This window comes from Triticum aestivum, chromosome 7A (genome assembly GCF_018294505.1).
Source record: "Triticum aestivum cultivar Chinese Spring chromosome 7A, IWGSC CS RefSeq v2.1, whole genome shotgun sequence".
In the NCBI taxonomy this organism is placed as follows: Eukaryota; Viridiplantae; Streptophyta; class Magnoliopsida; order Poales; family Poaceae; genus Triticum; species Triticum aestivum.
In genome coordinates, this window is record NC_057812.1 from 676,630,865 (window position 1) to 676,651,749 (window position 20,885).

At 43.9% G+C, this 20,885-nt stretch overlaps 5 non-coding genes and 1 pseudogene across 5 annotated transcripts; all 6 read right to left on the reverse strand.

Annotated features, from left to right (window-relative positions):
• On the reverse strand, window positions 1-4,269 carry LOC123149226 (rRNA 2'-O-methyltransferase fibrillarin 1-like; annotated as a pseudogene).
• LOC123155216 (small nucleolar RNA snoR60) lies at window positions 1,479-1,553 on the reverse strand. The gene has a single exon (XR_006477279.1). It is a non-coding gene; the product is annotated as a small nucleolar RNA snoR60 (small nucleolar RNA).
• On the reverse strand, window positions 1,826-1,900 carry LOC123155213 (small nucleolar RNA snoR60). The gene has a single exon (XR_006477275.1). It is a non-coding gene; the product is annotated as a small nucleolar RNA snoR60 (small nucleolar RNA).
• Window positions 2,173-2,247, reverse strand: LOC123155214 (small nucleolar RNA snoR60). Its single transcript, XR_006477277.1, has one exon. It is a non-coding gene; the product is annotated as a small nucleolar RNA snoR60 (small nucleolar RNA).
• On the reverse strand, window positions 2,520-2,594 carry LOC123155215 (small nucleolar RNA snoR60). Its single transcript, XR_006477278.1, has one exon. It is a non-coding gene; the product is annotated as a small nucleolar RNA snoR60 (small nucleolar RNA).
• On the reverse strand, window positions 2,867-2,941 carry LOC123155212 (small nucleolar RNA snoR60). Its single transcript, XR_006477274.1, has one exon. It is a non-coding gene; the product is annotated as a small nucleolar RNA snoR60 (small nucleolar RNA).
• Window positions 4,270-20,885: the final 16,616 nt, after the last annotated feature.

The window sequence follows — 20,885 nt, forward strand, 5'->3', positions numbered from 1 at the left end:
TCTAGCTTCAGTTCCACACAAGCCAAGTAATTTACCTATATTTCAGATCAATGCTGGCTGCTAAGGTTATCAGCCGGCTTTAATAAGCCTAACAAAATGGATAACACTGCCAACAAGTCAACAATTGCTAACACGCATGCAACATTGCATTCGGCCACTCACCAACACGATATAAACCAAGTAGCTATAGAACCAACTTTGTCTGATCATATCACCATACCTAGGACCTAGTACTAATTAACGACAGACCGTCACAACACACGACGAAGTATTAAACTATTTCCTTCAAGTCGCCTTCGGCTTCTTGGGCATCCTGTAGCCACCGACAACACAGGCGTGGTCACGCTCGAAGGGCTCCAGGGTCACCTGCTCCGAAGGCTTGAACTGCTCAAGCTTCAGCTTCTCAACTTCGGCAGCGAACACGGCCTCAGGAGCCTGGGTGGAGTCAATACAGTTGGCCTGGCAAGAGGAAGAACCGTCAGATCAATGCAAATCTCTGTCATTTACCAGGACATCATCTTCCAAGGCAAATGCAAATGTTTCTTGAATCTGGAATCAGACATACCTTGATTGAAATGACAAAGTGACCACCATTCTTCAAGAAGTATGAAGCATTAAGGGCCAAGATCCTAGCCTGCAGGAGAGAAGACAGTTTGACAGGTTTAAGAATGATAATACAGTCTAGAATCACTAATGAATGTTTGCACTACTTATGCAAGGCAAGAAACAATGGCATTTTGGTTTTTCAAGTTAATATTTGAACACTTAATTTCAAAATAAACGACCTGTGCGTATTTAGCTAACACAGAAGACAGGTACTATTCTTAATCTTAGTCAATAATCATCAATATGTTGGAAGAGATGAAAGTGCAGACGAAATGTCTACAATTTCAAACATAAAAACTTCCAGTTTGACATTACATAACATTAACCGGCTGCTCAACCCTGCAACCTTGAAAACATATATACATATCAGTAAGACAACAACTTAAGTAGTTTCAACACAGTTTAGCCAAGTTAGTGTCAGTTATAAGGCGTCTTGACAACAATTTCAGTCAGTCATCGGCAGTAGGAACTAAAACGACCCTCAATATGCTAACATAATTCTTAGTATTATACTACTAGTACAGAAGCTAGGCATGCTACAAGAAAGATCAAAACAAAAGACTTTAAAGAGCAGAGTTCCATCAGCAGGGGACAAGTCACAAAACAAACCGGAAAAAGGTAGAAGCAATTATACTTCCATCAAATCTGAAATTGTGCAGTGGCAAGGTTCGATATCAAGCAAGCATAAATCAACCTTCCATACTGAAGGTTACAAATAAGTACAAGGAAAGAACAAGTTATAAGAGACGAATTATGGCAAGCCAATGAAAATCAACTCATGCAATAATCACGTGAAGCAAGAAAATCCAAGTGTATAAAAAGATACAAGAAAAAATATGGCGATGGAGAAAGTAGGAATTTTGGGCATTAAGAGCATCAGAGACTCGATTTTGCATCATCCATTGTGATGTCCTGAAGGGGAATCCGAGTAAGCTCATCATCAGCAATTGTACCAATACAGCCAAAGAAAACCAGGAAAGCAATACAAACTGATAAACCATAACCGCATACAATAATCCAATGTAAATCATAATTACAAAAACTGAGCGGCCCTGTTCAAATAATTATTAACATAAATGGATGGTACTATTGGATACCATTGCAATGGGAACAGTTTCATGAAACATCGAATGCAATGACAACAAAACAGAAGCATAGCAAATCCAAGATAAAAAATGCAGCAAAATATCTAAGAAATGGACTGGCATTGGGCTTAAAATGCATCAGATACTCGATTTTGCATCATCCATTGTGATGTCCTGAAGGGGAATCCGAGTAAGCTCATCATCAGCAATTGTACCAATACAGCCAAAGAAAACCAGGAAAGCAATACAAACTGATAAACCATAACCGCATACAATAATCCAATGTAAATCATAATTACAAAAACTGAGCGGCCCTGTTCAAATAATTATTAACATAAATGGATGGTACTATTGGATACCATTGCAATGGGAACAGTTTCATGAAACATCGAATGCAATGACAACAAAACAGAAGCATAGCAAATTCAAGATAAAAAATGCAGCAAAATATCTAAGAAATGGACTGGCATTGGGCTTAAAATGCATCAGATACTCGATTTTGCATCATCCATTGTGATGTCCTGAAGGGGAATCCGAGTAAGCTCATCATCAGCAATTGTACCAATACAGCCAAAGAAAACCAGGAAAGCAATACAAACTGATAAACCATAACCGCATACAATAATCCAATGTAAATCATAATTACAAAAACTGAGCGGCCCTGTTCAAATAATTATTAACATAAATGGATGGTACTATTGGATACCATTGCAATGGGAACAGTTTCATGAAACATCGAATGCAATGACAACAAAACAGAAGCATAGCAAATTCAAGATAAAAAATGCAGCAAAATATCTAAGAAATGGACTGGCATTGGGCTTAAAATGCATCAGATACTCGATTTTGCATCATCCATTGTGATGTCCTGAAGGGGAATCCGAGTAAGCTCATCATCAGCAATTGTACCAATACAACCAAAGAAAACCAGGAAAGCAATACAAACTGATAAACCATAACCGCATACAATAATCCAATGTAAATCATAATTACAAAAACTGAGCGGCCCTGTTCAAATAATTATTAACATAAATGGATGGTACTATTGGATACCATTGCAATGGGAACAGTTTCATGAAACATCGAATGCAATGACAACAAAACAGAAGCATAGCAAATTCAAGATAAAAAATGCAGCAAAATATCTAAGAAATGGACTGGCATTGGGCTTAAAATGCATCAGATACTCGATTTTGCATCATCCATTGTGATGTCCTGAAGGGGAATCCGAGTAAGCTCATCATTTGCTAAGCTCCAATGTAGCCACAGAAGGTGACCAAAACATAGCAGTCATGTCATACCACAATAGACGGCTCTACCATAGGCGACGTTAATAAGCAAATAGTTATTGTTAGCGTTTATAGGATGACAGGTATACCTGGTCAGGCTGTGCAACGTCAGAGAAGATAACATCAACCATGCCAACCAACATGCGGTACTTTGCAGGGTGCCTAGCATCCTCAATGATGGGAATCACGTTGGTCCTCTTCTTGGCCATGTTGACGAGATCCCTGCCACTCCGGTGTGAGAACTCCACAGCATACACCAACCCAGTCTGCAAGCCACAAGATTTCTGTAAGACGACTGACATAAACAGAAACCCTTGATCAATAACAAGTAGCTATGATGTCTCACCGGTCCAACAATATCAGACACATGAGACACAGTCGTTCCGGAGGCAGCACCAAGATAAAGCACACGAGCACCAGGAGCCTGAATTAACAAGTGCAAGGTCAGCATACCACATAGGATTAATTTACACAATAACCTGGAGCAGGAAGGTTTCATATACAGAATACACGCTAAAGCACAACAAACTTACAATCCAGATGTTGTCGACGCCACCAAGAACAGCTGCAGCCAGCTTTGATCTGAAGGGGTTCCACACCCTGTACTCAACCTTGGTCCCGTCCTCGTTCTGCAGTACCAGACGAGAAAAAAGCATGCTTTCATTGATATATGCACAATGAGCACAACAGAGTATGAAATCTGATATCACAAGGAAACAATCGTCTAACAAGATCTTATGAACAAGCGATTGCACTTAAGCTAAGCTGGTTCAACCTAGGTTTATCCATCCTCCTCCCCCTCCCCTCGGAGCAGACGGAGGAGCGTGATATGGCGCCGTGTGAAAGTAAGAACGGGGGCAGCGAGCACAGACCTGGACGGAGACGCGCTTCTCGCCGTAGACGGACTCCCCGGCGACCATGTTCTTGGTGCAGAGCGCGTCCTCCTTGGCCTTGGCGATGAAGACGCCGTCGTGCTTGTGGGGCACCACGACCACCTTGCTCCCGCCCTTCATGCCGGGCCCTCCCCTTCCACCGCCGCCACGGACACCACGGCCCCGGGGCGTCCTGCCTCCCCTGCCGCCCCTGCCGCCGCGGCCGCCGCCATCGCTTCTCCCGCCGAAGCCCCTGCCCCCCGCGGCCGCCGCCGTCGCTCCTGCCGCCGAAACCCCTCCCGCCGCGTCCTGCGTCAAGCGTAACAGCGTAAGCGCATGAGATCGGGGATGCGAGGAAGAAGAGTAAGCTAGAGGTTAGGGAGGTGGATGACTACCTCCGCGTGCCGGTGGCCTCATGGTGTCGGAGATTTGTCGCTGCCGCCGCCGGAGATGGAGGAAGGAGGAGGAGGCGAAGGAGGCTAGGGTTTTTGAGAGGGTTAGCGGCCGCCGGGCGAGCGGTATTTTTATAGACGAAGGCTAGGCCCATTTATTTTAGAATAAGACTAGGCCCCATCTAGAAATACGTAATGGTTAAAGCAGGCCGAACAATGTAAGATGGTCCGTTGGCCCATTTATTATCAGTACCAATATATGGTCGGCCCGTTTGAAAATAGCCCATCTTAACGGGGAGTCAGAACACCGTCGGGGCTATGTGATTCTTCATTTTGTCCCTCACTAGCACATATGCCCGGACGTTGCAATAGAAGAAAAAATAGTGTGCATTTAAATTTAGTGAAAATTATATGTGCAAGCATAACCCTGTGTGCACGCCGAAAAGAAACATTTAGGTTCTGTGTTTCGCCACTTGTGACTTAATCAATCCGTTATTTTTCCGTTCATTTATCAATGGGGTTTACCTCGTCGAAGGTGTTTTGTTAGGTCATCGCATGCTAGAGAAGACCCGCAAACTATTTAATCTATTTCTTCATTCATTCAAGGATATTTTAAGGTTAAAGTTCCATAATATAAAAGTGAGGCGGGTCTTCTTTTTTTCACGTACAAGCCACTGATATAGTACAATCGGAGTTAGTTCTACTTCGTCATTTTTCTGTTCATTGATCAAGGTGATTTAAGGTGCGAAGTTCCATACTATGGGAGTGAGCCCGGTCTTCTCTTTTTCGTGCATCTAGCTCAAGTAGTCAGGTCTTCTCTTCTCTTTTCCTCGCGTAGTGTCGTGGTGGGCGCAAGGCAGATGCCAAGGGATGACTAAAGATAAGAGGAGGCTCAAGGGCACTGGTGGACTCCAGAGGCGAGGTCGGCATGAGCGAGCGTGGGACGCAATACATACCCAGGTTTGGGGCTCTTCGAAGAGATAACACCCCTAGTCCTGCCGAGTGTGGTTTATATGTAACAGCACACAGCTGCTCCTAGAGCTGTATGAAGGAAGAAGGAGGTCTGGCCAAGGCTTAGGCTGCTCCCTCTCCTCGGGTGTTGCTTGCTAGGTGTGTGTGTGATCACCTGTGCGAATGAAGTGGTTGCCCGTATGCTTAAGCATCCTAGGCGCAGTCTAGGCGGTAATTTAGTTTTTACTATCGGGGTGAATTTTTGATATTACATGTGTGTCAATATTAATTTAGGTCACATTAATAATTTAACTACTAGCTACCACCATTTGAATATGGCATGTTTGGCATAACAATGTAATATGGCAAGATTTCTCGCTCGACTAGACAATTTCTTGCTTGCCCATGCCTTGTGACGCCCCAAGACCTGAGCTTCAGACGTCTTCCATGTTTTTTCGAGTTTTCGTCATGTGAGTTGTTGGTTCGTTGCATTCATCATTGCATCTTGTGCATTGCATGATGTCATCATGCCATCATGTCATTAATCTTTGCATCTCAACTCAACTAAATAAATTGCATAGATCTTTCGATCTATTTAAATCGAGGGAATTCACATGGTGGTTTCTCTTTAAAATATATCCTCCCGATAGTAGGGAGCTATATTTAATATTTCTTTAATTTGAAATTAACCCTAACACACTTGCAAAAATCATAATGCCTTTGCTACCTTAATTCTTGGTCTCCAACTTTGCCATAAATTCTATCATCTTATTCTGGAGCTACACCAAAAATCCGAACATTTTTTGGACCTTCCCAAACCTCACTTCCTATTCAAATCATTTGAATTTAAATCAAATGAGTTTGAATTTAATCTTTCAATCTTGGTCGTTTCTATTTTCGTGGAATGAGCACATTTTTGTGAGTCCGGGGAAATTATCCCCATGCGCAAATCCTTCCCTAACCCTCTCTTTCTTCTCCTCTCTCTAATTTCTTTTCTGTTAAAGTAAATAAGATTTTTAAGAGAGAGGGAGAGATAGCAGCAGTGCCCCTTGGGCCTCAATGTTCAGCCCAGAAGCCTGGGACTCTCTTCCTCGCGCCGGCCCAAGGCCAAGGCCCAGCTAGCCTCCGCTGCTTAACCCTAGGCCCAGCCACGCTCGAACCCCATCCCCATCGATCCCTCTCCTCGATCTCCATCTTCCTCGCGCTGCCACCCACAGGAACTGGACGCAGACCGCAAATCCTCTCGCGTCCACGCCCGATCTCCTCACCCCACTCCGTGCCTCTGCTCCGTGTTGCCTTCCTCTGCCATGGCCTCCCTCTGCCGAGCCCTGCCTCGTTCTCGTTCCCGCACCCATCGTCCTCGTGCCGCCCTGGAGCTTCACTGCCGCCAAGCGCCACCATCGCACACGCCTCCCGATCCGGTGTCCTGCTACCTCCTCCGCCTCGATCCGGTGCCGTCGAAGGCCACCAGCGTCGCCCAGGTGCCAGCTCCTTCCACCTTGCCTCTCTGCAACCCCCGTGGATGCCGTCCAGGGAACCCATGGCGTCGTCGTCTCAAGGCCACGCCACCGGCGGGATCCAGCGTGCCTCCGCCCGGATCGGCCTGTGCGTCCGTTCCCGCAACCTCAAGCTTCGCCTGCATCCCCGTTGCTCCTCCTCATGCCTTGTTCTGGCGTCATTCGTGACATCCGACGACCACGACGACCATAGGAGCCAACCTCCGCCATCTTCCTGGTCAAGTTGACGCCAGGGCCGACCACCACCTTCGTCTTCTGCTGCTACTTCACTGGTGAGCACAGGCCGCCGCCGCGTTGAAGGAAATATGCCCTAGAGGCAATAATAAAGCTATTATTTATTTCCTTATATCATGATAAATGTTTATTATTCATGCTAGAATTGTATTAACCGGAAACATAATACATGTGTGAATACATAGACAAACAAAGTGTCACTAGTATACCTCTACTTGACTAGCTTGTTGATCAAAGATGGTTATGTTTCCTAACCATAGACATGAGTTGTCATTTGATTAACGGGATCCCATCATTAGGAGAATGATGTGATTGACTTGACCCATTCCGTTAGCATAGCACTTGATCGTTTAGTTTGTTGCTATTGCTTTCTTCATGACTTATACATGTTCCTATGACTATGAGATTATGCAACTCCCGTTTACCGGAGGAACACTCTGTGTGCCACCAAACATCACAACATAACTGGGTGATTATAAATGTGCTCTACAGGTGTCTGCGAAGGTACTTGTTGGGTTGGCGTATTTCGAGATTAGGATTTGTCACTCCAATTGTCGGAGAGGTATCTCTGGGCCCTCTCGGTAATGCACATCACTTAAGCCTTGCAAAGCATTGCAACTAATGAGTTAGTTGCAGGATGATGTATTACGGAACGAGTAAAGAGACTTGCCGGTAACGAGATTGAACTAGGTATTGAGATATCGACGATCGAATCTCGGGCAAGTAACATACCGATGACAAAGGGAACAACGTATGTTGTTATGCGGTCTGACCGATAAAGATCTTCGTAGAATATGTGGGAGCCAATATGAGCATCTAGATTCCGCTATTGGTTATTGACCGGAGACGTGTCTCGGTCATGTCTACATTATTCTTGAACCCGTAGGGTCCGCACGCTTAAGGTTTCGATGGCAGTTATATTATGATTATGAGTTTTGATGTACTGAAGGAGTTCAGAGTCCCGGATGAGATCGGGGACATGATGAGGAGTCTCGAAATGGTCGAGACGTAAAGATCGATATATTGGACGACTATATTCGGACATCGGAAAGGTTCCGAGTGATTCGGGTATTTTCGGAGTACTGGAGAGTTACGGGAATACGTATTGGGCCTTATTGGGCCATATGGGAAAGAAGGAAAAGGGCCTCAAGGGTGGCCGCACCCCTCCCCTTGGTCTGGTCCGAATTGGACTAGGGAAGGGGGGGCGCCTCCTTCCTTCCTTCTCCTTGTCCCTTCCTATTTTCCTATTCCATATGGGAGGTGGAATCCTACTAGGACTAGGGAGTCCTAGTAGGACTCCACACTTGGCGCGCCCCCCTCCTAGGGCTGGCCTCCTCCTTCCTTCCTCCTTTATATACAGGGGCAGGGGGGCACCTCTAGACACACAAGTTGATCTTCGTGATCGTTTCTTAGCCGTGTGCGGTGCCCCCCTCCACCATAATCCACCTCGATAATATTGTAGCGGTGCTTAGGCGAAGCCCTACGACAGTAGAACATCAAGATCGTCACCACGCCATCGTGCTGATGGAACTCTTCCCCGACACTTTACTGGATCAGAGTCCGGGGATCGTCATCGAGCTGAACGTGTGCTAGAACTCAGAGGTGCCGTAGTTTCGGTGCTTGATTGGTCGGGCCGTGAAGACGTACGACTACATCAACCGCGTTGTGCTAACGCTTCCGCTTCCGGTCTACGAGGGTACGTAGACAACACTCTTCCCTCTAGTTGCTATGCATCACCATGATCTTGCGTGTGCATAGGAATTTTTTTGAAATTACTATGTTCCCCAACAGTGGCATCTGAGCCAGGTTTTATGCGTTGATGTTATGCACGAGTAGAACACAAGTGAGTTGTGGGCGATATAAGTCATACTGCTTACCAGCATGTCATACTTTGGTTCGGCGGTATTGTTGGATGAAGCGGCCCGGACCGACATTACGCGTATACTTACGCGAGACTGGTTCCACCGACGTGCTTTGCACACAGGTGGCTGGCGGGTGTCAGTTTTCTCCAACTTTAGTTGAACCGAGTGTGGCTACACCCGGTCCTTGCGAAGGTTAAAACAGCACCAACTTGACAAACTATCGTTGTGGTTTTTGATGCGTAGGTAAGAACGGTTCTTGCTAAAGCCCGTAGCAGCCATGTAAAACTTGCAACAACAAAGTAGAGGACGTCTAACTTGTTTTTGCAGGGCATGTTGTGATGTGATATGGTCAAGACATGATGCTAAATTTTATAGTATGAGATGATCATGTTTTGCAACCGAGTTATCGGCAACTGGCAGGAGCCATATGGTTGTCGCTTTATTGTATGCAATGCAATTGCGCTGTAATGCTTTACTTTATCACTAAGCGGTAGCGATAGTCATGGAAGCATAAGTTTTGGTGAGACGAGAATGATGCTACGATGGTGATCAAGGTGTTGCGCCGGTAACGATGGTGATCATGACGGTGCTTCGAAGATGGAGATCACAAGCACAAGATGATGATGGCCATATCATATCACTTATATTGATTGCATGTGATGTTTATCTTTTATGCATCTTATCTTGCTTTGATTGACGGTAGCATTATAAGATGATCCCTCACTAAATTATCAAAGTATAAGTGTTCTCCCTGAGTATGCACCGTTGCGAAAGTTCTTCGTGCTGAGACACCACGTGATGATCGGGTGTGATAGGCTCTACGTTCAAATACAACGGGTGCAAAACAGTTGCACACGCGGAATACTCAGGTTTAACTTGACGAGCCTAGCATATAACAGATATGGCCTCGAAACACGGAGACCGAAAGGTCGAGCGTGAATCATATAGTAGATATGATCAACATATTGATGTTCACCATTGATACTACTTCATCTCACGTGATGATCGGACATGGTTTAATTGATTTGGATCACGTGATCACTTAGAGGATTAGAGGGATATCTTTCTAAGTGGGAGTTCTTAAGTAATATGATTAATTGAACTTTAATTTATCATGAACTTAGTCCTGGTAGTATTAGCATATCTATGTTGTAGATCAATAGCTCGCGTTTAGCTCCCCTGTTTTATTTTTGATATGTTTCTAGAGAAAACTAAGTTGAAAGATGTTAGTAGCAATGATGCGGATTGCATTCGTGATCTGAGGTTTATCCTCATTGCTGCACAGAAGAATTATGTCTTTGATGCACCGCTAGGTGACAAACCTATTGCAGGAGCAGATGCAGATGTTATGAACATTTGGCTAGCTCAATATGATGACTACTTGATAGTTTAGTGCACCATGCTTAAGCGGCTTAGAATCGGGACTTCAAAGACGTTTTGAACGTCATGGACCATATGAGATGTTCCAGGAGTTGAAATTAATATTTCAAGCAAATACCCGAGTTGAGAGATATAAAGTCTCCAACAAGTTCTATAGCTAAAAGATGGAGGAGAATAGCTCAAGCAGTGAGCATGTGCTCAGATTGTCTGGGTACTACAATCGCTTGAATCAAGTGGGAGTTAATCTTCCAGATAAAATAGTGATTGACAGAATTCTCTAGTCACCATCACCAAGTTAGTAGAACTTCGTGATGAACTATGATATGCAAGGGATAACGGAAACGATTTCCAAGCTCTTCGTAATGCTGAAATCGACGAAGGTAGAAATCAAGAAAAATATAAAGTGTTGATGGTAGACAAGACCACTAGTTTCAAGAAAAGGGCAAAGGGAAGAAGGGGAACTTCAAGAAAAACGGCAAGCAAGTTGCTGCTCAAGTGAAGAAGCCCAAGTCTGGTCCTAAGCCTGAGACTAAGTGCTTCTACTACAAAGGGACTGGTCACTGGAAGCGGAACTGCCCCAAGTATTTGGCGGATAAGAAGGATGACAAAGTGAACAAAGGTATATTTGATATACATATTATTGATGTGTATTTTACTAGTGTTCATAGAAACCCCTCGGTATTTGATACTGGTTCAGTTGCTAAGAGTAGTAACTCGAAACGGGAGTTGCAGAATGAACATAGACTAGTTAAGGGTGAAGTGACGATGTGTGTTGGAAGTGGTTCCAAGATTGATATGATCATCATCGCACACTCCCTATACTTTTGGGATTAGTGTTGAACCTAAATAAGTGTTATTTGGTGTTTGCGTTGAGCATGAATATGATTTGATCATGTTTATTGCAATACGGTTATTCATTTAAGTAAGAGAATAAATTGTTGTTCTGTTTACATGAATAAAACCTTATATGGTTACACACCCAATGAAAATGGTTCGTTGGATCTCGATCTTAGTGATACATATATTCATAATATTGAAACCAAAAGATGCAAAGTTAATAATGATGGTGCAATTTATTTGTGGCACTACCGTTTAGGTCATATTGGTGTAAAGCGCATGAAGAAAATCCTTGCTGACGGGCTTTTGGAATCACTTGATTATGAATCAGTTGATGCTTGCGAACCATGCCTCATGGGAAAGATGACTAAGACTCCGTTCTCCAGAACAATGGAGCGAGCAACAGATTTGTTGGAAATCATACATACTGATGTATGTGGTCCGATGAATATTGAGGCTCGTGGCAGGTATCATTATTTTCTGATCTTCACAGATGATTTGAGCAGATATGAGTATATCTAATTGATGAAACACAAGTCTGAAACATTTGAAAAGTTCAAAGAATTTCAGAGTGAAGTGGAGAATCATCGTAACAAAAATAAAAGTTTCTACGATATGATCGCTGAAGTAAAATATTTGAGTTACGAGTTTGGCCTTTAGTTAAAAACAATGTGAAATAGTTTCACTACTCACGCCACCTGAAACACCATGGTGTAATGGTGTGTCCGAACGTCATAACCGTACTTTATTAGATATGGTTCGATCTATGATGTCTCTTATCGATCTACCACTATCGTTTTGGAGTTATGCATTAGAGACAGCTACATTCAGGTTAAATAGGGCACCATCTAAATCCGTTGAGACGACACCGTATGAACTATGGTTTGGCAAGAAACCTAAGATGTCGTTTCTTAAAGTTTGAGGTTGCAATGCTTATGTGAAAAAGTTTCAACCTGATAAGCTCAAACCCAAATCGGAGAAGTGCGTCTTCATAGGATACCCAAAAGAAAATGTTGGGTACACCTTCTATCACAGATCCGAAGGCAAGATATCCGTTGCTTTGAATGGATCCTTTCTAAAGAAGGAGTTTCTCTCGAAAGAAGTGAGTGGGAGAAAAGTAGAACTTGATGAGGTAACTGTACCTGCTCCCTTATTGGAAAGTAGTTCATCACAGAAATCTGTTCCTGTGACTACTACACCGATTAGTGAGGAAGCTAATGATGATGATCATGTAACTTCAGATCAAGTTACTACTAAACCTCGTAGGTAAACCAGAGTGAGATCCGCACCAGAGTGGTACGGTAATCCTGTTCTGGAGGTCATGTTACTTGACCATGACGAGCCTACGAACTATGAGGAAGCGATGATGAGCCCAGATTCCGCGAAATGGCTTGAGGCCATGAAATCTGAGATGAGATCCATGTATGAGAACAAAGTATGGACTTTGATTGACTTGCCCATTGATCGGCGAGCCATTGAGATTAAATGGATCTTTAAGAGGAAGACGGACGCTGATAGTATCGTTACTATCTACAAAGTTAGAATTGTTGCAAAAGGGTTTTCGACAAGTTCAAGGTGTTGACTACGATGAGAGTTTCTCACTCGTATATATGCTTAAGTATGTCCGAATCATGTTAGCAATTTCCGCATTTTATGAAATATGACAAATGGATAAACAAAACTGCATTCCTTGATGGATTTATTAAAGAAGAGTTGTATATGATGCAACCAGAAGGTTTTGTCAATCCTAAAGGTACTAACAAAATATGCAAGCTCCAGCGATCCATCTATGGACTGGTGCAAGCATCTCGGAGTTGGAATAATACGCTTTGATAAGTTGATCAAAGCATATAGTTTTATACAGACTTGCGGTGAAGCCTTTATTTACAAGAAAGTTAGTGGGAGCACTACAACATTTCTGATACGTATATGTGAAAGACATATTGTTGATCGGAGGTAATGTAGAATTATTCTGCAAAGCATAAAGGAATATTTGAAAGGAGTTTTTTCAAAGAAAGACCTCGGTGAAGCTGCTTACATATTGAGCATTAAGATCTATAGAGATAGATCAAGATGCTTGATAAGTTTTTCAATGAGCACATACCTTGACAAGATTTTGAAGTAGTTCAAAGTGGAACAGTCAAAGAAGAAGTTCTTGTCTGTGTTACAAGGTGTGAAGTTGAGTAAGACTCAAAACCCGACCACGGCAGAAGATAGAGAGAGAATGAACGCCATTCCCTATGCCTTAGCCATAGGTTCTATAAAGTATGCCATGCTGTGTACCAGACCTATTGTATACCCTGCCCTGAGTTTGGCAAGGGAGTACAATAGTGATCTAGGAGTAGATCACTGGACATTGGTCAAAATTATCCTTAGTGGAATAAGGATATGTTTCTCGATTATGGAGGTGACAAAAGGTTCGTCGTAAAGGGTTACGTCGATGCAAGTTTTGACACTGATCCAGATGACTCTAAGTCTCGATTTGGATACATATTGAAAGTGGGAGCAATTAGCTAGAATAGCTCCATGCAGAGCATTGTTGACATAGAAATTTGCAAAATACTTACGGATCTGAATGTGGCAGACCCGTTGACTAACCTTCTCTCACAAGCAAAACATGATCACACCTCAGTACTCTTTGGGTGTTAATCACATAGCGACGTGAACTAGATTATTGACTCTAGTAAACCCTTTGGGTGTTGGTCACATGTCGATGTGAACTATGGGTGTTAATCACATGGTGATGTGAACTATTGATGTTAAATCACATGGCAATGTGAACTAGATTATTGACTTTAGTGCAAGTGGGAGACTGAAGGAAATATGCCCTAGAGGCAATAATAAAGCTATTATTTATTTCCTTATATCATGATAAATGTTTATTATTCATGTTAGAATTGTACTAACCGGAAACATAATACATGTGTGAATACATAGACAAACAGAGTGTCACTAGTATACCTCTACTTGACTAGCTCGTTGATCAAAGATGGTTATGTTTCCTAACCATAGACATGAGTTGTCATTTGACTAACGGGATCACATCATTAGGAGAATGATGTGATTGACTTGACCCATTCCGTTAGCATAGCACTTGATCGTTTAGTTTGTTGCTATTGCTTTCTTCATGACTTATACATGTTCCTATGACTATGAGATTATGCAACTCCCGTTTACCGGAGGAACACTTTGTGTGCCACCAAACATCACAATGTAACTGGGTGATTATAAAGGTGCTCTACAGGTGTCTCCGAAGGTACTTGTTGGGTTGGCGTATTTCGAGATTAGGATTTGTCACTCCGATTGTCGGAGAGGTATCTCTGGGCCCTCTCGGTAATGCACATCACTTAAGCCTTGCAAAGTATTGCAACTAATGAGTTAGTTGCAGGATGATGTATTACGGAACGAGTAAAGAGACTTGCCGGTAACAAGATTGAACTAGGTATTGAGATACCGACGATCGAATCTCGGGCAAGTAACATACCGATGACAAAGGGAACAACGTATGTTGTTATGCGGTCTGACCGATAAAGATCTTCGTAGAATATGTGGGAGCCAATATGAGCATTCAGGTTCCGCTATTGGTTATTGACCGGAGACGTGTCTCGGTCATGTCTACATTGTTCTCGAACCCGTAGGGTCCGCACGCTTAAGGTTTCGATGACAGTTATATTATGATTATGAGTTTTGATGTACTGAAGGAGTTCGGAGTCCCGGATGAGATCGGGGACATGATGAGGAGTCTCAAAATGGTCGAGACGTAAAGATCGATATATTGGACGACTATATTCGGATATCGGAAAGGTTCCGAGTGATTCGGGTATTTTCGGAGTACCGGAGAGTTACGGGAATACGTATTGGGCCTTATTGGGCCATACGGGAAAGAAGGAAAAGGGCCTCAAGGGTGGCCGCACCCCTCCCCTTGGTCTGGTCCGAATTGGACTAGGGAAGGGGGGCGCCCCCTTCCTTCCTTCTCCTTTTCCCTTCCTCTTTTCCTATTCCATATGGGAGGTGGAATCCTACTAGGACTAGGGAGTCCTACTAGGACTCCACACTTGGCGCGCCCCCTCCTAGGGCCGGCCTCCTCCTCCCTTGCTCCTTTATATACAGGGGCAGGGGGGCACCTCTAGACACACAAGTTGATCTTCGTAATCGTTCACTTAGCCGTGTGCGGTGCCCCCCTCCACCATAATCCTCGATAATATTTAAAAAATCCTTATTTCGCAGGTCGTTGCATGGCTAAGTTGCTTGGGTTGTGAAAGGCCCAGGCACCAAAACGACCTTGTAAGGCATGAGTAAATATCCAAAAAGAAAGACAACATAAAGAATCAAACACACGACATCAAAGACCCGACCATGTGTTGCCAGCCACTCAAACAAAACACGTCCTGCTATTTGAATTGGTATGACTGTATGTAGAGAAACAATGTGTGACTATTTAAACTATTTTTGCCTTGAAATTTTGTAGAAAAAAACTCAAAACATTATGTGAAACACAAACAATTTTTAGAAAATGGGAAAGTTTTTATTTTGAACAAATTTCAGAACGAAAAAAAATTAAAGTTCCAAACATTTTCCAAAACAGGAACAAACTTATGGCATTCTGGGCTTCTAAATTTGTTTTTTATTATGAACGTTTTTTATATTGAATTTTTTAAAACAAAAGTGAAAAAATGGAAAGGCAAAAAAGAGAAAAACAAGAAAGAAAAAGAGAAAGTAACAGAAACAGAACACACACAAAAAACCGGCGGCCCAATCTTGGTAGCCGTGTGTGAAGCTCCGACTATTTTTGCCACAAGCGGCCAATAGGGTTTTTTCTAGCTGCGTGAGCAGAAAAAAATGGCTGGCTTCACTGGGCCACAACGCTCGCGACCCGGGTATGTAATTCTGAACAAACCGTTTTTCATTTTCTAGCATATGGACACACAAAAATTAGTACCACCATGAACAAAAAAGAAGTGTTTTCAACAGTGAACTGATGAAAATAATCGAAGAAACGCACCTTACTTTATTAGTAAATTTTTTTAGTAATAAGATAAGATATAGATCTCTAGCTCCGGCCCCGCTCAATGCTTGTGGGCTGGCCCAATAAGGGACGCATTGAGGAGCGTTTTTGCATTGATTTTATTTTTCCTCTTCTTTTCTTTTTCTTGATTTTCGTTATTTCTTTCTTATTTTTCTTTGTGTCTCTTTTTTGTATACACAAGATTTTTTTATCAGTTACATGATTATCAGTTTTTCAATATATGTTTTGACACCTACTATTTTAATGCATATTACTCATTTTTTAATAAATATGAAACAATTTTATGACGTTAATATATTTTAAATACATGTTTTTAAAATATATATTTTTCTACTTTTTCATACTCATTGTACATATTTTATACACCTAAAATACTTTATGTACATGGTTAACATTTTTCAAATACATGACCAATACTTTTAAAACACACATTCTTGAACATTTTCTCGAATACGTGTTCAACATTTTTTAAAAATTAAGTGAATTTGTTTTTACATTTGTATAAATATTTTTTCATGAAGACATTTTTTGGAACTCAGGAACATGTTTTTGAATGCTATCAACATTTTTTGTAACTACGCTAACAAAAAATTATGCCGCTTAACATTTTTAAAATTCACATATTTTGTAAAATTTTAAGTTGTTTCAGTTTTTTGAATATATGCATTCTAGTATATATTTTTGAAAATAAAACAAAAGAAAAGATGAACAAATGAAAGAAAACAGTGTACTAAACAAACTAACCTGGGCCGACCCATAGTGACGGGAAGGCAGGCAGAATTCGCTGCTTGAGGTGACACCTCCTTCTGGTTAGCTATACGCGGCATATAGCCGCGCCCGTCGGAACACCATCAATGTTCATCTTCATGTTGTCGGGTGCGGAACAAGGGTGAAGTTAGAGTCTTCTCAAGCAAGAAACAAAAAAGATGCAGATGGAGTTGTTTGCCGAGATGAGCATGGAAAGTTCCAACGGGCGTCGGCACTCGGAAGTGTTGTTTGATGTTATCAGTGATCTCCCCACCCATTTGTACATTCTTTTTCAGGGTACATTATGCAATAAAACGGCGTTGTTCTTCCAAAAAAAGAGTCAAAACGGCGCCTAGACTCAATTTGCCTACATCTTCTAAAAAAGCACAAATTTTACCTAGAAAAAGGAACACACCATTAATTATGTCATCTAAAAATGTTAAATATGTCTCTAAGATAACCAGGAATCATTTTCCATTTTTTTCCAAAGGAGGAAAATTGAGTCAATATGAATTGTTGTGCATGATGACAGCCATTCCATTCCATGATAAGGTGTTGCTTTTTAAAGTTAGGAGACTCTTGGCCCTTGACTAGTCCCTGTCCTGGTATCAGCATTCAGCGGCTGGTGGTTGGCCAGATGGCCTAACAGAAGGACAAAACAGCAAGGAAGAACCTGATCCACGGCCATGTAAGATTAAGCTGCAAGAAAGACGAGGGCCTACCAGGATAGCAATCCAGCTTTGCTCCCAAAGGTCGTTCCAAAAGAGACATGGGAATGAGAGCGAGGCTCCTGTCATGATGGTTGACACTTGACAGGGACACCAAATCTGCATAAAACATTTAGTAGCACGTCTGAGTCATTGTCTACTAACCAGCACCACGGGGAACAAAGAGAGAAAGAAAGAGAAGGTGGTGCAACCATGTAGCGTATGTTTGCTTGTTACTTTGATGTTTTGCTTTTTGTTTTTTCACTCAAAATGTTGATCATTTTAGCTATTAGTGGTTGGGAGCAGAGCTTGATGCTTTGCTAGCACCATGCTCTGATCATGTTTCTCCTGCTGATATGATATGCATGTCACACACACCGGTAATGTACACTGGCTTATGTTTGACAGCTCGACCTGACTGCTACCCCTCTGGTTGTCCGGTCATGTCGTCGATCGCCTTGCTTCAGGCATGGAAAGTTTGATGATCATGCATGCATCGGTGTAGCTTGCGCAGCAAGATGTCGAAAGTAATGCACAGTGACATGCGCCTAAGATCTGACAGATCAAGTGGCCAAGAACTCAGGGCTCACAAAAGAAATCTAGCGTAAAATCTGTACCGTTTTTTTTTTCGAAACGGAGGCAAAAGATTTGCCTCATTCATTAAATAAGAGAGAAGAGTTTTAGGGTGTTACAAGTGACCACACACACGGCATGGTAACTACTCGCGTACAATAATGGACCCCAGTTTTTTAGCACCCGCAAGAACCCAAAGCTTGGCGTCATCGATGATAGTCCGGAGGAGGACCGGTGGTGGTGCACTCTTGCGACGGAAGACCCGAGCGTTACGCTCGTTCCAGATTGTCCAAGAAACCAACATTGTAAGGGAGGCCAAGGCTCGTCGATCTGGGTTTTGCAAACTGGTTCGCTTGTCCCACCATTCCAAAACGGATCCATCCAAGTGCCAAGAAGAGGTGTCCATGTGAGCAAGACCGAATGTTGTGCCAAGAAGAGGTGTCCATGTGAGCAAGACCGAATGTTTTTTTTTGTGGGCAAGGAAATGAAGCATGTTTTGACCTTAGGAGGACACCCACTGTCAGAACCTGGTTTTTTCACAAGGTTGGCAAAAGAAAGCCTGCTGAAAATCTGCCCTGTTTTCACGCAAGGTGATAAATAAATTCGTCTTTTGACCTCAGGAGGAAACCCAATGCGTAGTTTCTTCACCGCGGAAATGTTGGCCATGAGAATGCTTCCACTCCAAGGCCTTCTATCGTTTCCCCATCACGGGCCACCAGAGGACAAGGCTCTGAGTTGAATTACTCGGCGGTGACGGACGGCAGAGAGTACCACAGAGGCATCCCCGAGAACTCCATGAACCGTCGTACATCTGGTAGCTGTGCTGGCCAGATCGTCATCATATGGTAGTCCCTCCGTAAACTAATATAAGAGCATTTAAATCACTATTTTAGTTATCTAAACGCTTTTATATTAGTTTACAGAGGGAGTACTACACTTGTACTACTACTACCGCGATTTTTTTTTGCCGGTGTAGTAGTACTACTATACTCACCGGTCACCAACGTACGTCAAGCGTCAAGCGTCATTCCACGGCAACCCTGTCCTGGCGGTGGACGTTGCTGGCCGGCCGGTGACCTGCATTGAGGTGTGAGAGGTTGATAGGCAGCACAGGAAGATGACTTTGGAAAAGTCTGAAGGGAAGCTCCACCAACCCTCGGCGGCACAGGCCAGCGGACTGGACACACCAGTTGCCGAGGCTACTACCGTCCATGAAAACGAACCTTCGGCTTGCGCCTTTCAGCAGCATGATACCCACTCCCTCCTAAAATAAGGTCAACTCCACCGCGCGATCCTATCCTGTCCGGCCCCGTCCGTTTAGGGTAAAAGGGACAAAAAAGACAGCCCAGCGCGCAGGAGCAAACAAACTTTTGTCCGTTTTGTGTCCGCTTTCGACCCATTCCCGGTCCAAACTTGCGCCGGTTTTGGGGTGAAAAGAACACCACGCGGACGGGCGGGACGCGCGCGCTTGTCCTTCCCTGGCCCGCCTGTCGGGGACACTAGCAGTCCCTCCGCTCCCAACGCTTCACCCTCTCTCCCCGCCCCGCCCCGCCGCCGGCGCCGCCGCTATTCTCCGGCCGCCTCCTCACCGCGCAGCCCCCCCGCCGTCCATACCAAACCACGTCTCGACATGGCCGCCACCACGCCCGCGCTTCCGCCGTAGTTTTGGTTATCGATCGGAGGAGGTTTGGCCGTGGCCGTCCTTGCCGATGGCAGAGTCGGACACGACTGCCGGCGACGTACCACGGCGGCCGAGGCAGATTCTGACGAGAGCTCCAGAGCGGCCTGTAGCCGGCCGGCAACCACCCTGCTGCGTCGAGGTGATCATTGCGGCCTCTTCGCCACCACGACCGCAAGCTGTTCGACCTTTTGCCAACAAAGGTATGGACAGTGGAGACGAGTTTTTCTTTCATCACTTTCTTTGTTCATCGGACGATTCGTCGTCGGATGATGACGATCTTGTGGTGGCTGCACTGGTCGTTCACGACCATATTCAACGGTAGCTTCCTCGGGACAGGGGGTCAGTCCCTGGCCGTGCTCCCAACCTGAACCGCAACAGGGAGAGAGGCCACGCCCTGCTCTATGCAGATTACTTTGCCAACACCCCGCTCTTCAGGCCGGATAAATTTCGTCGCCGTTTTTGTATGGCAAGGCATGTGTTCAATCGTATCCGAGAGGGAGTGGTTGCTCATGACCCATACTTCGAGAGCAAGACGGATGCCCTTGGCAAGCTTGGATTCTCCTCCTATCAGAAATGCACCGCGGCCATCCGCATGCTTGCATATGGAATTCCAGGCGATCTGGTGGATGAGTATGTGCGTATGAGTGAGACAACATGTCTGATGTCAATGTAAAAGTTTTGTCAGGCTGTGATCGAGGTCTTTGGGCCAGAGTACTTGAGGCAGTCAAGTGCCGCTGATACAGAGAGATTGTTGGCGACCAACGCAAGTAGAGGATTTCCAGGTATGCTTGGCAGCATAGATTGTATGCACTGGGAGTGAAAGAACTGTCCATTTGCTTGGCAGGGCCAGTACAAGGGGCATGTTAATGGGTGCACTGTCATATTGGAAGCGGTGGCATCACAAGATCTTTGGATATGGCATTCTTTCTTCGGCATGGCAGGTTCTCACAATGATATCAACGTGCTGCAGCGTTCTCCAGTCTTCGCGAGGCTTGCAGAAGGCCACTCCCCACAGTGAGAATATTGAGCCCCTGCACCAAGACCCGCCCACATTTGAACAGTTTGCCCAATTCCACCATGAGATGCGTGATTGGCACACTCATGTGAATCTTCAAAATGACTTGAT